This window comes from Sylvia atricapilla, chromosome 3, assembly GCF_009819655.1.
Source record: "Sylvia atricapilla isolate bSylAtr1 chromosome 3, bSylAtr1.pri, whole genome shotgun sequence".
NCBI lineage: Eukaryota > Metazoa > Chordata > Aves > Passeriformes > Sylviidae > Sylvia > Sylvia atricapilla.
The window spans coordinates 8,624,328-8,642,150 of record NC_089142.1 but is presented as its reverse complement, the minus strand read 5'-3'; positions in this window follow the sequence as shown (position 1 = coordinate 8,642,150).

Below are 17,823 nucleotides of genomic sequence, written 5' to 3'. Positions count from 1 at the left end.
CTGTCGCACACACAAACATGCACAAACACAGACACACATACAAGTGCAGTTGCTAAGATTCACTTCCAGTTCCTTCTTTCCTTGACCTCATATGCTGGCACACAAAAGTTACAACCCCTTTTACTACAAGCATCAACTCTAAAGTATGTGGCCTTACGTGTCATGTTATTCTTTCTTTCGGGAGGAAAAGCTGCATCTTTTTCCAGTTCCATCACTCTCAAATCTAATCCCTACCCACTATAATTTCTGTAAAAACTATTAATCACTTTTAACCTTAAATTTTTGTTTCTTTAAGGATACCAAGGAAGGAGAACTACAGTGTTGCAAAGGAAGGTAGATATGGTTTTCTTTTTCCACATGACACCTTTTCTGTAGTATTTCCTGGATGAGTTTCCCTACTGTGTCATCAGTTCTGTATGAGTAATTGTCTGGAACAGGGGAGATTTTAGAAGCCTGCATTTTCAGTGTTGGGGGGTATTTTTGAGATCTACCTGGCAGGAGAGGCTAAGGATTTAGAGTGCAGACAGACATGATTTTCGGTGTCTGTGGGTTCCACTCAGTCAGTGGAAGGTCCAAGGTCCCTCACATGCTTGCTCCTACAGTTGGGTGAGCAGATTCTTGAACTCGACTTACACATCCTTTTCTCCTTCAGTGCGGTTTGATTCAGAGCAGTGCACTTTTCAGCTTGGTTCCTTTCTAGATTATTCTCTAGTTTTTCTTGTTTTCTCAGCTCATTTTTTTTTCACTGTTGTTTAACATTATTTATGAGCCCCAAGAAACAGCAATTTCAGCAAAATAAGGCAAACTTCTAAGAGCTGGAGCTGACTCTGGTGCAAATTCAGTTGGGAAATATGCTGTTCACCAATCTCGAACTCCTCCTGTAAATCTTAATAAGGTCTCAAGTTTGGCAAGGAGGGATACCTGTGGGAGAGCTTTAATGATTTGACAGCACTAAACATGTAGAGGACAAGTAGGATGCTTTGTCTCCAGACACGTAAAATGTAAGGCGTTGTGGAGTCTTGTCAAGTTGCAGATTTTAGGTGCTATAAACAAGGATAATGAGGCATTGAAAACAGAAGTGGAGAACTTCAAAACTCTTTATCATCAAGGCAAATATTTTTTGTATCACTAACCTAAAATTTCACGGAATGAAACTAGATCAGAAAATCTTCAAGTCATCAGATTGAAATAAGGGGAAGAAAAGTAAGGACTTGGTTGCTAGATTAACTTGCATTTTGGTTTTGTAGGGACAATGGTGAACTTCTACATCATGAAAGAACTTGAGATTTGTGTGCATATCGGAGGTTATTTTTCTTTTTTCACTTGTTAATTTGCCTTCTCAAACAATATAGATAATAATATAACCTGTGTGCTTCCCAGGTGAATTCTCTTTTTATTACTTTTTATTTTTCAATGATTTCATAAGGACCTTGTTTTGTTATCATTTAGTCTTTTAGTCAAAATACTTATGTATGTTTTTCAAACAGCTTCTCTTTGCAACTTTGCCTCTTCATTCCAATTATGATAGCCATAAAATAGAATTTTCTAAAGCTGGAGAACAAGTGGATATGCTTCATCCAGCAGAGCTGCAGGCTATTTTTCATGATTGTACATATATTGTGTTGATTATGATGAATCCAAATGATTTTTAAATAGGAAGCAAAAAGAGGAGAGAGGGCGAAATAATCTACCTTCTGCCAGCCGGCAGAAGCTTGTGAAGGACATTAAAGATGAATGTGTCTTATGAAATTGTTACTACTCTGACTTATACTGAGGTGGGTAAGCATTTTCCCTCTTTTACTGGCAATTGCTTTGATATTTTCTTTAAAAAAATTACTTAAAATAAATTTGTATTGCAAAACATTGAACATTTTAAAGCGTGTTGCTATTTTTGTATATTCAAATTACTTATTATGGAAAATTACTGCACTGTAGCTATTGCAAATGTAGCTTATTAAACAGCACTTGCCATTCTGAGCTCTCCTGCTATAATGGCTCAGTAAGATAGGAGCACATACACTACTGCATCAGGAACAAAAGGGAAAAGATGTTATTTTGCTAACTAGAGGTAGAATAAATGAAAGAAAAGCTATCTCATGGCTTTCAAGACAAGAACATTCCTATTTCTTAAAGGGATTGATGCATTTGCTAGTACTTAATTTCCTTTGGGATTGTCATTACAAGCAATTTATGCAGATCCCACAGACAAACAATTGTGTAACCACAGAGCCTTGTGGTCTTTATGCTGTTGGTTCTTTGTGTGCACAGGCTTCACCACAGCAAGCAAGGCTGGCTGCAATCTACAGCAGCACACAACATATCGTAATGTCCTGGGGTTCTGAGAACATTATTATGGAACAGAATTCAGCAGTTGAAACCGCTACTTATTATTCCATCAGATTGCTTAATTTCTCCAGCCTCCATTTGCTGTATCCAGCATTTAGCAAGAAAGATTTCTCACTGCCACCAGCCTTCAAGAGAACTTTATATGAGGAAACAACTGGTGATTGCTGCAGAAGCAGGACCCAAAGAAGATACTGGGAATTTAAATTTCTGGCAAGAGTTTTTCAAAATAGATCTCATTTATACTGAATAACCCCAAGATTAACATGACTCAGCTTTTAAAGTGATTCCTTTAAATTACATTAAATTCAATAGCTAACATCCTTTCTGAGAATAAAAATGTATTAGTTTTAATTAGCTCTCTGCCAAAAGTGGAATAAAATAAATAGAAACAAGTTGACTTTTATTCTTCCTAGGAGTGTTCACAAATGCACATCAGCTAATCCACTTTCAAGTCACACTTTTGGTTAAGTCAGGTTCATTTTCCTGATTGCCCCTATTTAGACAGGTCTTTGGAAATGGGCTCCGGTTTCAAACCTCAGGTTAGGATGTGAATATAAATCAGTGAACTCTAAGCCTGCTATTGGGATACTGCCTGGGTCAGACCAATATAGCTTTGCCCAGTTAACCTCTGTTATCCTTCAGCAATGCCTTTAGCATTATTTTACTGTTATTAATGTTGCCCTTTCCTCCAACTTTTTGAGCAAAAAGACATTGGGCTCTTCTGAGGTAAAGCCCAGCTGTGGCTAATAGCAGGGCTAGTGGAACTGCTGCTGAGGAAAATAGGAGTGACAGCAAGAAACCCAGATAAAATTGACACTGAGACTCTGACACAGTAAAGATTAGCTTCCAGTGAAAATTACTCCCTCGTGTAAACCAGCAGCGAGACCATCGGAGGGATCATACCACTGGCATCTCCCCCATTGAAAGAGAAACAAAGGATTGTTACGGGGTTGGTGTGGGGGGTTTTGTTTGTTTGTTTTTGTTTTTGTTTGTGTGTTTGTTTGTTTGAAAAAGGAAGCTGGTAGCCTACCTCCACTCCCCAGAGGTTCGAATCTTATACTTTAAATGCACATCAGTAGTGGCAGCAGCACCCTGCTCTGTCTCAGAAAGAGCAAATTTCCTGCCCTGGGAGTGCCTGTTGCCAGCCTGTGAGCCAAGACACCTTGCCTCTACTCAGTCCTGGCTCAGCTTTTGTACCCTGTGTGCAGCATGACAAAGGCAGAGCTTTCCAACAGAAGAAACTGTTTGAAGGACTCCTAGGACATGGATGAAAGAGAGGTCTGAGGCTGTGCAAGCAAGAGCATGGGGATGGGCAAGAAATAGCATAAGGATCCATCTTGGCATGGAAAGGGAAAAAGTTGTATGGTGCAGTGAGATTTTCTGTCTCCCATGAGAAACAAAACAAGGGGCATTGCTGCCAGGCATCTGAGGAATTTCTAGACTTCTGGTGTAAAAGGGTATTTGAATCCCATTTCTGGCCTGCAAGAATTCAGGTTGAAAAGGTAATGGATGACTTCAGGCCAAAGCTGTTCTCTCCAGAGATAATATAGGCTGAGCTCAGACAGAGATCTCTTTCCATCCTAAATTCTGCATAACTGCAACCAGTTCCTCTGAGCAAATGTAGACTTGTCCAACAGACTATCTAACAGTGCTCTTGGTCATCATTTGATATAAAAGGGATTTAGGATGATTAGCTTATATCCAGGCACAGACACTGCAGGCAAGATGACTCATACTGCCTGTCATTAACTCGAGGGACTTGGAAAGATCTAACCAATTCCCAAGTGTGCTCTGAGGACAGGAATAACAGTGGTGAATCCTGTGGCATCACACACATGCTTAGGGTTACACAAGTGTAGCACTGCCTACCCCCACGATTTCAGCCCTGTATGTGGAAAGTCCACACACATATCAATATGAATGACAAGTGGAAATAGCTTTAAACTGAAAGAGGGCAGGTCCAGATTAAAAATTATGATGAAATTTTTTACTGTAAACATGCTGAGGCACTGGCAAGCATTGCCCAGAGAAGTTGTGGATGCCTTATACCTGGGGCTCCGTCAAAGGCAGGTTGGACTGGGCTTTGAGCAACCTGGTCTAGTGAAGGCCACTTACAGCCCAAACCACCCTATGATTCTATGATTCTATGATTAAAGGTCTTTTCCAACCAAAAGGGTTCTGTGATTCTATGGTGGTTTATATTTCATGTGAAGAGAGCCTCTGGACTCTGCTTGTGCTGCACTCCTTGAGCTCTGTTTGATGATGATACAGGCCAGACCCATGATGTCACCACTGTAACTCCTTCATTTTCCTTGGATAAATGCTGCTTTAGATCAGTGTCAAATGTTCTTTTGCAATGAGCATCTTTATTTGTCCTCGTGTGCCTGGCTCATGTTTGCAACTCTGAAAAAGAATAAGGAACTGCATGAGAATTGAGGTTATTATCCTGTGAGAAGCTTGTGATAGTCTGAAAAATTTGTAATCACTAATTAGTTCCTGTTCTGATGATCGAGAATTTGAAACTTTAAAAAAAAGAAATCACAGTTATGTAGCTGATACATTTTTGATGCTAATAGTAAATGTCATTCCGGCTCACAATAAAAAACACAATAGGATTTTGCAAACCTGTCCAAATATCTCTGTATTACAATAACATACATAACTGCTTTCAGAGAAAGAATTAATGTGGTTTAGTCTCTGGAGCCTACAGCATGGCCTAGTCAGGGTGAATGATATACATAAATAGTGCAGATACATAAATTCTGGCACAGTTATTGACAAGCTCCCTGCTTGCTCTCAGGGGTGAGGTAACTGGGTTTTGACACTAATCTTTTTTTTTTTTTTTTTTTTCTCAAGCAACAGTCTAATTACATGTATTTTATTCAGTTCATCTCTGGATATACTATTAAATTTCTGATTCTTTTCATATATTTGAGTGTCTCAATTTGAGCTTATTCCACTATGCATTATATACTGATATGAAGAAGAGTTTGCTTTTGCTGCTGCTGTTTGCTTCACTGGATTTAGCCCTCTGAATTTCATACCAAGAGTTACAGAAATTATAGTAGCAGAAGCTGATTTCAAGAACACATGGGCAAAAATATATAACATAATTGCACTGACAAAAAAAGATGTAAAGGAAAGATAAAAGAAATTTTGATAAATTTTCCTAGATAAAATGCTATAAAATAGGATGGAAATTGATATTTAATCTATAACAATGCCATTAAAAGTTAATTATTGAATTTGAAAAATAAAAATATTTTTTCTGGTATTTTAGGCTTTCAAGCTTTCAATGGTTGGACCATAACAGATTTAAAAGCAAGATTTGTGGAGACACACCAGATATTTTTAAGTAAGTTCTGAAATTCAGGGTGGTCTTGTGCTTTACTTAATAAATCCTCAGTGCTCAACACAGCTTCTATTTAATTGTGAATTTCCTGTGCAGAAGTAATTTATTTTTCTGCTTCTCTATCTTTTAAGTTTTTTTAAGTACAGAGACAAATTTTCTCACCTTCTTTTTAAGTCTTCAACTCTTCTGAAAAAAATCTGAAAATAGGGTTTCTGTTCCCTCCACAAAGACTCAAAAAACAAAATTAATTTGAACTGATTCCCCAAATATAATTTTCTAGGTGTAATTTTTCTCTCTCAGTTTGGAGTCCATCCCTCTTAGTTTTTATCTGGCAGTGAAATGTACCTTCTCTTTCTTACTTAATTCTCTGAGGAAGACTGGAATACACAGGCAAAACATAATAAGTAGGATTTCTTTGTATTACTCTCTTCAGAAAGATTTATATAGTCCAGTACTCTTCCTCTCAGCTGAATTTGCCTTTTCCTGCACCATACATACTTAATTTGCACTTATTGGAATGTTTTCCACAGTGAAATTAAACAATGTTTTTCATGGGAGTGGTTTTGTAGTAGTAGAAAAACTATATTTATGTGTGTATATACATTTATGCAATTGATGTAAACCAAAATCTGAGATTTTTTCATGTCAGCTATGATACTAAACACATGCAGACATTGATCTGGTTACTGTTTGTATTGACTTTGCTTTGGAGAATAAACCTTTATCAGTAGCTTTTTCTTCTTCCTGACTCAGTGGTTTAAAATCTCAGGAAATGCTTGTTTAAGAACCTGTTTTCTTAGCTACCTGAAATTGATGATAGCTTGGAATTAGACACCATAGGTGACATCCTTTCCTGTGAAAAGCACAAAGTAAAGGAAATAATTTAGTTGAAATGTAGGAGAAGTTAAACAATCATTTATTCTCTTTTTTCTATGAAATAGGTGTAATATACAGTCTTGCTCTCCTTTGGTTTATCGAGTATGTGTCATGAAAGAGGAAGTGACAGTGAAATACCTTGTTAGGAGTAATGAAGGTAAGAGTGGTTGTGATTGTTAATTCTCATATTCCAACTCTAATTCTTGGGGAAAAAATTACCCATACCTACTTTCTACCAAAAACAAACTTCATTTCAGTTGTCAGACTTTTTTTAAAAATTCCTTTTTTTCAGAAGGCCCCACCTCTTTAAACATATTTCCAGTGCCCACAGAAAATTTCTTAAGGCTTCACTTGATACCTCAATCAATTTCTCACTCTTCTCTGAAGGGTTAATGATGGCTCCACTTTGGCTTTAGAACTGCTGATGTCTCTTTGACAAGACAAAAAAAAAAAAAAAAAAGGAATTTTAGAGCCAGGAAAAAAAAGCTGTCACTGAACACGAATGCAAAGTGGGAAGTTAATATTCAACTACTAAGAAATCATTTACCTATTGTGAGTGAAGGACTCTACGAGGAGTGGTAGGGCATAGTTCAAACCTTGGTACATAACCTTTTATGCAATGAAAATATGTGTTTCATACAAATAGACATTTTGAGAACTCATCTTTAAACACTTACTATGAGAAAAATATGTGAACCTTACTCTTGATGGAGAACATGCACAATGAGATCTAATTAACTTTGGGGTGATGGTAGTTTTGGACTGCTGGGATTGAGGGACAGTGCAATAACAATACAAGAATAAAATCCTTGTGAAGGGCTCTCAGGGGAGCTTTTGGCTTATCATTTTGAGGATTTGAGCAGCAAGAAAAGAAAAATATAGAGTGCTAACCATGGCCATCATTCAGTACCACTATCAGCATAGAAATTTCCTTTTATTAGTTTTGAAGCAGTTCTCATTCTTCTTTAAAACTGGTTTCTCATGATAGGGAAGAAGATCAAGGGCTGGATTTCAAGAAAGATGTGCACATAATTTCAGAAATAAAAAGGCCATCCATTTGAGGACTTTATACAGACATGGGCATATGGTTGCATTGTCAGCATGGTGAATTGCATCTGGGGCTGCAGGAAGCCTGTGCCCCAACAGCTCTACATGTGCAACACGTGCATTTGTATTCATCAATAACAGAAGAACAGTGTGCACATCTATAAAAACTGTGAGTGTATATTTATAATATCTATGTCGGCATTTCTGAGTTATGGCTCCTGTCTCACCTTTAGGCCTTTTTAGATGTATTGGCAATAAGATCTGAGTCCTAACTCACTTGCAGTTATATCAGAAAGCATAAAAAAATGGGGCAAACACCAACTTGTATATACAGCTACCCGATAAATTGTCCTCATTTTTTTTGTCTTCTTTTCTGCCATAGTAATTGAGTTTCTGAAATTAGATTAACCATTCTTAAATAGAATTAATGTTTATTTCCAGATTTATCCAGTTCTTTACTGCAGAATTTAAGCTTAACTTGAATGACAGAGGATTTTACCTGACAAAGTTTCTCAGAAAGCTTCTATCAACACTGAGGTCACTTGCTTAGACTATGGATTTTCTCTCTGAAATTATACAGCTGTATACCAGTCCATTCCAATAACTCAGATGTGTGAGCACTAAGTTGTGAAGCAGACAATTGAGATCTCAGAGGCAAAAATGAGAATCCCTAACAGTGTTTCTGAGGTGTTAAAAAGAGATTTTCTTTGATGGCATACATGTTGTTCTATGGATAAAGTGTTGATATCCCTTCACTTGTACTTAGAGTTTGTAGGTTGTCTTCCAGCCATGCTTTGCTGTAAATTCAACTGAAAAAGATAAGGAACATTTTTGTTGTCCTAACAATGTATAACTGCACTCAAAGATTTGCATGTATTGAACATCTATGCCCAAATACCCAAAGGAGTGTGCCAAATGTAGTATGGTAACCAAATGTAAAACTGTGATTCTACAGTCTTTTTTTGTTATTGAAAAATAGATACTGAAACATAAATAAGTAGAAACCAGGGATTTTTTTTTTAATAGAACAGGTCAGCAGTGAAGGACAAAAGAAAAAGAATCTGGTTTAAAAAGAATCCCATTTATTTTGGGGAAATGAAGTTATCCTTGTTGTCAAGTAGTTAATTTTGATGGTTGTTTTAATTAGTCGAAAACCTGAAAGCCTAGGGCATATGTCTATTTTTATATCATTACTAGATATCCTCAAGTTTTTTCTCAAAGTCTTCCCCAGATGCCTAAATGCATCTGTTACTGATAGAGGTTTCAGTGGTTTTTCACACAGATCACTCAACAGCATTGAACCCAACTTGGAAGCTCAGAGTCTCTCACTGATAGCTTTTTTCCAAATGTCAAGTTGATCCATTGAGTTGGTTTTCAGTGGCCTTGCCACTTTCTAAAAATACAGCACATTCCAGCTGCTGAGGGCAAAATCCCAGTCCCAGTGGAGTTAATTTTTATCTTTTTAGCAGCCTATTGTAAGAGACTGTATCAAAGGCTTCCAGGAGGTTCCAGTAAACTATTTTAACTGGCTCTTCTTCACTGACTCTTTTGTTAGTGCAATAAAAGAATTCTAGTACATATAGGGCAAGACTTGCTTTTCTCCAACCTGTATTAATCCCAGCTAACTGGTGTTCATGTGTACAGTTTGGTTACTCTATCTAGCTTTAATTAGTATTTCAGCTATTTTACCAGGTACTCAGGAAAATCTATTCTGACTGCAATTGCTACAATCTATTCTTCTTTCGATCTAGGTACATCATTTACTACTTCACAGTCTTCTGCAATAGAACTGATTTTAATGAGCAATTGCTTATGGTTAGTGTAGCTGAAGAACAATACTTTGTGTTTATTTCAGTTATTCCCTGCCCCCTGGGGAGACTTAATCTTCACTTACATCTAAATGAATATAAATATGACTGATTAAGTGGACAATTAGTATTGTTTATGAAATTATATTTCAAGTGCTTGCAGTTCCTAACCCAGGTCAGGTTCTGCTTTGAGATACCAAAGGTCTCTTTACAAGGACAATTCTTCTGACATTTAAGGCTATGGTTAGACCTGGAGGTTTAGATGGACTCTCTTGCCAGCTCTAGTAAGGACTTTCTGTATGAAATTTGGTGAGTGACTTTATCTTGCCATGACTCTGTTCCCTTTCAAGCACCATCATGGCTCACCTTATTTACCTATGAGCTGCTAAACCCTCTGTGTACAAGGGTTTATGTGAGACCTCTGTCTCCCTTCCTGGACAGCTTGTCCACACTCAGAGCTGGTGTTCCTGCAGCAGGGGAGAGCTTAAAATGGACTGCATTTTGTTTAGGGTGGTATTTTATGAGTTTGGTCCAACCTTAACCTAAGCTTGGTGAAAACATGGAGTCACTATCGAGACAGTGGAGTTAAACAAGGTTTCTCTTATATAGCTTTTATGACAATGTTCCTGTAGCACCATTGCTGGAGATTTTTGATGTATTAATTCAGTTTTAGTTTCCTGCATGAGGCACTTCCTTTCTTACACAAAACAAGTCCTCTAGGTCACATAAACACCAGATTGATCGACACAGGGACCTCACCTCATGATAATGAAGAAATCATCAACACCAATTCAAATTCAGATTTTCATCTCAGTCTTTGGATAAGATGAAAACAATAACATTTATTGCTTTGGCAGTGAGATTTTTTTTCTCAGGCAGTAAGAGGAGAAACTGCTAGTGAATTTTAGTTATAAAGGTTAGAAGACAAACTGAACAACAATAAAGTAAATTTATAAAGCGTTCTAAAGACAAAGTATGAGCCTTACTGAATCTGCCTTTACTGCTTAATACTTAACATTTTGTATACTCTAGAAAGAGGATTTAACTATACTGTTAAAAACCTGTGTAAATATTCCCCCAAACTCCTTTTTATGTAGGGCGCCTTTCCATGCTCATAACAGAAATAGGATTTTGCATGTATACCTTCTGCGCAAGGTTTGCTAAAGATTTGCTTGTTTTTTATTCAAATGTTGAGCATGTTTGTTCCAGTCTTTTCCCCTGTGTGTTCTAATGATTTTTATTTTCTCAGTACAGCACCTATAATAGTGCATTGGTCTCATGAAAGCAGTGCAGGATTGAGCAACAGAAATACCACTTTTCTAGCTCTAAGGGCAGCTTGCCTGGGTAGGTAATTTTTTGCAACCTACCTGTGGATCAGCAGATGGCACTCTCGCAGGCAGTATATCAAGTTAGAAACCTTATTTGTAAAAAGGGAAAGGAATATATAACTCTCTTTACACTTCTGCGTTTTTGTTATCTCACCAGGTCACACCATTCTGTTGCCATATTTTTGATACTGACTTACAAATTTATTTTACAGCTTCTGCTCCTGCTCTCTGTTCAAATCAGTATGTCTTTTACATATATTTCTTACTGTATGACTTTCACATCTCCTTTTAACTTTCTTCTCTTAACCTGAAACTTAACATTGTCCAAATTAAATGGCTTATTTTACTTAATTTTTTGCCTCTGACTCAGAACTCAATTTTGCTTTCTTTGTCTCATTTCAAATGGGTGTTAAAGCTGGACATTTTCCTTTCTTTCCCTTCTCATTCCTGTTTTCTGTCTTGACCAGCACTTCACAAAAGCTCCCATCAGGTTGAGTTTTAACTAGCAAAACCTTTCCACTGACTTCTCTCAAGCCAAACTAAGTGCAGTGTGAGTGCAAACTGGGTGCAGTCTGGCAGAGGAAGGCCAGTCCTGTCAGACCAAATTGGAATTGCAATTTCTTGTTCAAGAGATGCAGTATGTCTAGCAATAGGCAGATAGAGGGACTGTCTTGTAGCAATGTACCCGACTTGGGTCTGCCTAGGATGGAGTTAATTTCCCTAGAAGCACACAGAGTGCTGTGCTTTGGCTTTGTGACTAAAACAGTGTTTATACCTCACCAATGTTTTTTGGCTATTGCTGAGCAGTGCTTGCTCACCATTGAGGCTTTCTGTTTTTCCTGCTCAGCTTCCCCTGACACAAGAAGCTCCCCTCCATCACCTCAGACTTGTTCAGGTGTGTAGCTCTCATATCTTTTTGCTGGATTATATGAATAGTGGTTCTTGCATTCTGATCAGAGTGTGCCACATTCTTCTGTCTATTCCTGGTGATTTGCTGCCACCTTCCCCACACCATTAAAGTGATTCTTGTGCAGTGGCATCTTTCTTGATGCCCCTATATCCCCTATTCCTATGATGTTCTTCCATGTTGTCCTCCATTTGTGGAACAGGCTTTGGTTGGTCACTCCTTTCCTGCCTGTCAGTCTGCCCGTCCTCATCCTTGCTTTGACAGGTCTTCTCTGCAGTGATAAATTTCCTCCATTAGAAATTAGTGCAGAGCCTGCAATTCGATATAATCACATGCAGACAACACGTGATCTTGTACAGGAGTCTGAGCCACTTCCCCTTCAATGGCTGTTTCCTTTCAGTTTCAGAGCAATGTCTGTAATTTAGTCTGTGTGATTCCTATCAGCTGCAAAGAGTTAAATCCACATGTAAATCTTCAAAAATCTGGGGGTGCCTTGCCAAGCCTTAGATTATCTATCACTCTAATCAGCCTGATAAATCTGATTACACATCTTTCAAATAAATAATGATGGGTTTAGATTTGCCTGGAGTTTTTATTGTTTTTCAGTCTGTATCTATCAGGTGAAATTTCATGTGCACTCAGCAATTGATATTCTATTGTTAGGAATTCTGGTATTGCTGGCTGCAACAACATTTACTTGAATGTTATGTATGTCAAAGATTCTTTGTTTCTCATGCAGAGCTGTTAAATTTTAAGACAGCATTAGTTGAAAGACTGTCATTATTAAGAAAATTTGTATATCTGATTTTTTTTTCTTATTCCTATTCTAAACAGATTCTGGAAACATTTTAGCCTAAAGTAGCAGTTTAAAAATTGATGACACTATGGAGAAGAAGTTCTCTATCATCATCTAAAATTCATATTTGAAGATGGCTAAGTTAAAAAATTTACTTAATATCATGATTCCCCGCCCCCCCCCCCCCCCCCCCCCCCCCCCATTTTTTTCAAGTTAACAAGTCTGAGTTAACTCAGGTTAAGCTGTTTCACCTATAACTCCTCTATGTGTCTGGAGCTGAGGTGTGTGAAATAATCTGCAAGCATCTGTACACATCTGTACTTAGACATGTCCGTTTACAGAATCACTGCTGTAATGTTTTTAATTTTACATTCAGAAATAAGTGCATCCATCTTCTGATACTATTACCAAAGCCCTTTACAAACAAAATTGATGTTACTGGCATGAAAGAGATATATGGTTTACAATCTTACCATGTTTAGTAAGTGAAACAGAGTTCATCCTTTGTCACATTAGAACCTGGCCCTAACAAAAAAAAAAAAAAAAGTTTCAAAACTTTACAATATTGCAAATATTTATGCAGTACCTGACTCAGGGGACATCGAGTGGGAAGAGAATGCCACTACCATGAAGAACAGTGGGAGAGTGAGAGTCATGAGAGTGCTATGTGTGTCAGGCACTGAGGAACTGGCTTCAAATGCAGATTGTTCTAGTTTTGTATCCAGAACTGGCAATCCTGGGAAGAATTTAGGCCTGTGATTGTCTGTCTCATCCAATTGGCATCATAAAATTTTTAGTGAAAAGCTACATCTTGCTAGTGGCATTGTCAGGCTCCAGAGCAACTGAGAAAAGTCACTAAGAGTGAAGAAAGAATTCTTGATGAGATGCACAACTAGTAGCAGCCTTGGTTGGGGCCTTTATGTGTTATAAAAATTATAAGTGTTCTTGTAAATGGTGAAGTCAATGAGAAACTTGGTATTTAGAAGGAGCTCTGAATCACACCTGCAGACAGCAGATCTGCAGAGCAGCTCACTAGTGCTGCAGTCAGGGGAAAGCAGGCAGTAAATCAGTGACACAACACTGTTCTGTAGTGCATTATATTGTTGGAAGCATAAACTCTTATATAAGATGTAAATGTGGTGCCTGGAGACTCATTATTATTAAAGAGCAACAGTCATTTATATTTTTGAGATATCAGAGGTATTGACTCTAACAGTCTGGGTAAAATCCAAACTGGCAAATACTTATCTGAGGCATACAAAGCATTCCTAATGAAATGCAAAGCTGATAGCAATTCAAGTTTTTCTGTATTTTATTACAGACATCAATATAAGCTTATCTGAGTGGAGTAAGTACACATACTTTCAAGTAAAATTAGACATCATATCCCAAGAAGGTGGAAGAAACATCGAATCTATCCGCTTCGCTGAGTGAAAGTGATCACATTTTAAAGATAAGCCTTTCATGTTGAAAGGATGTGAAAATTCATGTTCATATAGACATTTATATTGTATTTCGCCTATTATGCTTAAAAATAAAAAGATGTGAATTTGGGCAAGATAGAGAAGGTGCTGGGGGAAAGCAATATAATTTAAAAATAGGAGAATATATATTTTTATTTTAGATAGCTTTCACTCAACTTTAGAAGGTGCAATATTCTCCATATAACTTCCCTCCACATATTACACATTCTCTAACACAACTCTCTGAGAAACTGTCTGTTGTGGCAACCAGAATGGATTTATATGTCCAGATAAGGTGAAGTCTAGGTCTGCCTATCCTCAAAAGCTGATAATCTAGAAACACCTGAATTTTTGGAGCATTAATTTTTTCCCAGGAGTCTAAGCACAGTCACCAGTGTATACTCAGAAATAAATCAAATAAGACCCCGATGTTTATCTGACATTTAAAAACCATTGGTAGTCAGGAACTGAGGATGGAAGGGCTCTGCCAAATTTTCCAAGAAACATCATACCAAACCTAAACAGCACAGTGTCATTTTCTGTATCTATTTTCTATACAGATGAGAGTAACTTTATTGAAACAAGAGAAAGCACATTTGAGGTTCACATCAACATGAGCTGATGCAGACCCCCAGCTTATATTTTCCAGGAGATAGTCCTAACCTCAGTAGATAAGACTCACACTGCATTAAATGCCAGATTTCTGGAATCAGGGAGACAACTGGCATGGAAGGTCTAGTAGAGATGATAACCTCCTCAAAATTTGTTCTCAGTAGAAGAAAAACTTTCCATTTTATTTCAGTTGTTTCCTCTTTGATAAATATTATCCAGCCTTTGTTTGACCTTCATCACAGATGTAATTTGTTATCATTTATAAGAACGCAGATGGGTCTGCCAGTCTTTCAGAGAAACTTTGTCATTCTGTGTTTTGCAAGGGCTGAAAGGCTTTTGGAAATTATAAATGTCACCTACAATGTCAAGTTGAGTTAAGTGTACTTTTGTGCTCATTCTCAGTCACTTAGCCTTGGAGCTTTCACTCTCTGCTGTCCTTCTGCAGCTGCAGTGGTGTTCACATTGACAGGAAGAAATGACAAGATACATGAAGGATGAGCCCAATGAGGTTCTGAAGGCAAATAGAAGACCAGTGCTTTCAAAGACAGCAGCAAGAACTTTGAAATAATCGGATTCACTGAAAGGTTTCAAGGGAGGAGAATCTACATGTGCAGAGAATATGTTGAAATGGCCGTGGTGCTGACAGTCTGAATAGGGGAAATGAAATTTATGAGTCATTGAACATCCCAGATGAGTTCTGGTGATTTGCTGATCAGCACAGCTGTTCCCACATGCTTTAGGCACTCTTCTCCCACTCAGTGCTCTCTCTCTCTGTGTTTTCTATGTGGTATCTCCCTGACACTTCTTAAGGTTAACAAATTCATAACCAGTGATATGGTTCAAAGGCAACCAAGACCTCAGGGTTTGGATGACAAGATTTCATAAATACAAGTAAGAGTGTTAGTGAGTGATAAATCCAAATGAGTACAGGCAGACAAAGAAGCATTCTTATTTTAATTTTAATAATGACATAATGAAATAAGAGACTAAGTCTGGGTCTGTACTGGTTTTTGAGTGCAGAGGTCTTGCAAGCCTGTGTTCTAACCTTGGTTTTGAATCTCTCTGGAGGTAAATCTGGGATCATGACTGGAAATCTAGAAAACTCAAAAGTAAGGGAAAATACAGAGCTTGGCCCTGTGCTGTCCTTCAGGGCAAGCCAAAATGTGACCTCTTCTGCTGTGTATGAAAGTCAAGTATGTCAAAACTTCTTCTGTGGCCAGAGTAGGCTTTGGTTCCTAAAGAGGTTGGGAAACACACCATCATTCTGGAGTGTTTTGTTTTGTCAGGTCTCAGTGAAGAACCAGAAACATATGTAATTTCTGCTGAAAACCTAGAGTGCTTAAATATTCATATCATATACATTTTTAATGTAGAGACCAATTTACTGAATTTAAGTTCAGTGAAAAACATGTTCCTCACTGGGAAAAGCTGAATAGCCACAAAAGAGAGGGGAGGAGGCTTTTACATCTCATTGGAAAAAGAGCTGTTTTTCAGCCAAATATGAGGCAGCCCCCAGTGTAACAAAAAGCCATTTATTCACGGGCTGGAAGAAATCTCTCTGAATAAGGTGACAGGAAGCTAGTCTCTTATCTAAGAAAAAAAAGAAAAAAAAAAAGAAAAAAAAGGCATTTTGGGTTAAATGTTTCAAGCTGTTCTGTCCTTAACAAGTGGCTTCGAGATTTGACACGGAAGATTCTTGCTTTTCCACTGCAACACCTGGAGATAAAGGAGAAAAGCCACAGGGCACAAAATGACAAATCTGTGTTTTGAGAATGGAATCCCTCCCTTTATGTCCCTCATGCCTACCCCTGGGTTTATCCAAAGGTTCCTAGAGGTCACTGGAGACAAAGAGACCCATCTAAATACTGAATCATCACACTGAGGCAGGGTGAATTTCACTTTAGAAGTTCATCTCTCTCTTGACTTATCTGTAAGAGAGCTTCAAGTGGTTAGTTTAGATACAGCAATGGGTCAGCTCGCTAATTCAGACATGTAAATTTAGGAATCTCTGTGCAGACACATAGGTCAACACTGAAATACAGATGTCCAACACATGCAATGGTCCAAGGCACCAATTATAGTCAGCAGAAGTCTAATCAGTGCTCCAGCTACTGGAGCACTGATTCACATCACTAAATTAGGTGTGAATTAAGGTAAGTTCACATCACTAAATTAGGTGTGAATTCAGTTGCTCACTTGGCAGTGCCTGTAGCAGTTGCAGCTGTGACTTTCCATCTTGCAGCAGGCTGATTTGGCACAGGATCTTCTGCATGGTCCTGTGTTGTATCTGTCAGCTGAATAAGGATGTTTTGGACACCTCAGAGCATCTCCAATAACACTACAGGCCTGAATTTATACAATTGACCTTCTGCCCCAGTTTCTAGCAGGCTGAAACCTATTGAGAGGTTGTCCACAAAGCACAAGGGGAGGTGAGGCCCCAGGTGCTCTTCTAGACATCTTCATTGAGGTGTCCTTAACCCTGAACTGAATTCTTACTCTGTGTTTGCTCAGCAGAATCCTATCATGAGATAGGTATTTTGTTCCAGGTATTTTGTCCTCAAGCCCTGGTTTCACAAAAAGCATTCTGGAAGTTTAGGAATACTTCAGTAGAGCTGAAACTCCATAAAACTCCATGTATTCTAGCTTTAGGTCTGTGAGCTTTGGGGTCAGACAGAGCTCTGTGACAGTGTAGATAACCTCTCACTGCTGGACCTGCTGACCTAGACTGCAGGCAGGGATCTGCTCAGGTAAATAGTTTTTTGCACTTCAAGTATATGAGTAGGAAGATCTGAAAAAGTTGGAAAAGTGCTCAAAATTACAGTGGCATTAGGGTAGGGAACTGGGCCAGAAAATGTCTGTTTCTGTGCCTGCTCCTCAGAATGAAGGTGTTGGCATGTGTGGAGCTTTACTTGATGAAAGAGACTTTCTCAGAGGCAGAGCCCTGACCCTTCTGCCACAGGTCTCTTTGCCCTAGGAGTGCACAATGGCAGTACTGAGACAACAGGAACCAGAGCTATTAGAAAACCCACCTACTATTCATTAAAGAACCACTGAATACACGAAGTTCTGGGTAGGTGGTTTTCATACGATTTAGTATTTTTCTGTTCTTTCTCAGGAAAAGAAAAAATAAATCCCATTATCTTTAGTTTTCCCTGGGGAGACAGAGGCATTCTCTTAATCACAGAGGTTTCTTTTTATCTTAGAAAGAAAATATTAGGAAAGCTACTTTGCTACTGCTGCTTCATCTGTATCTGCCCTGTCTTCTGTACTGAACATCTGAGCTTTAAA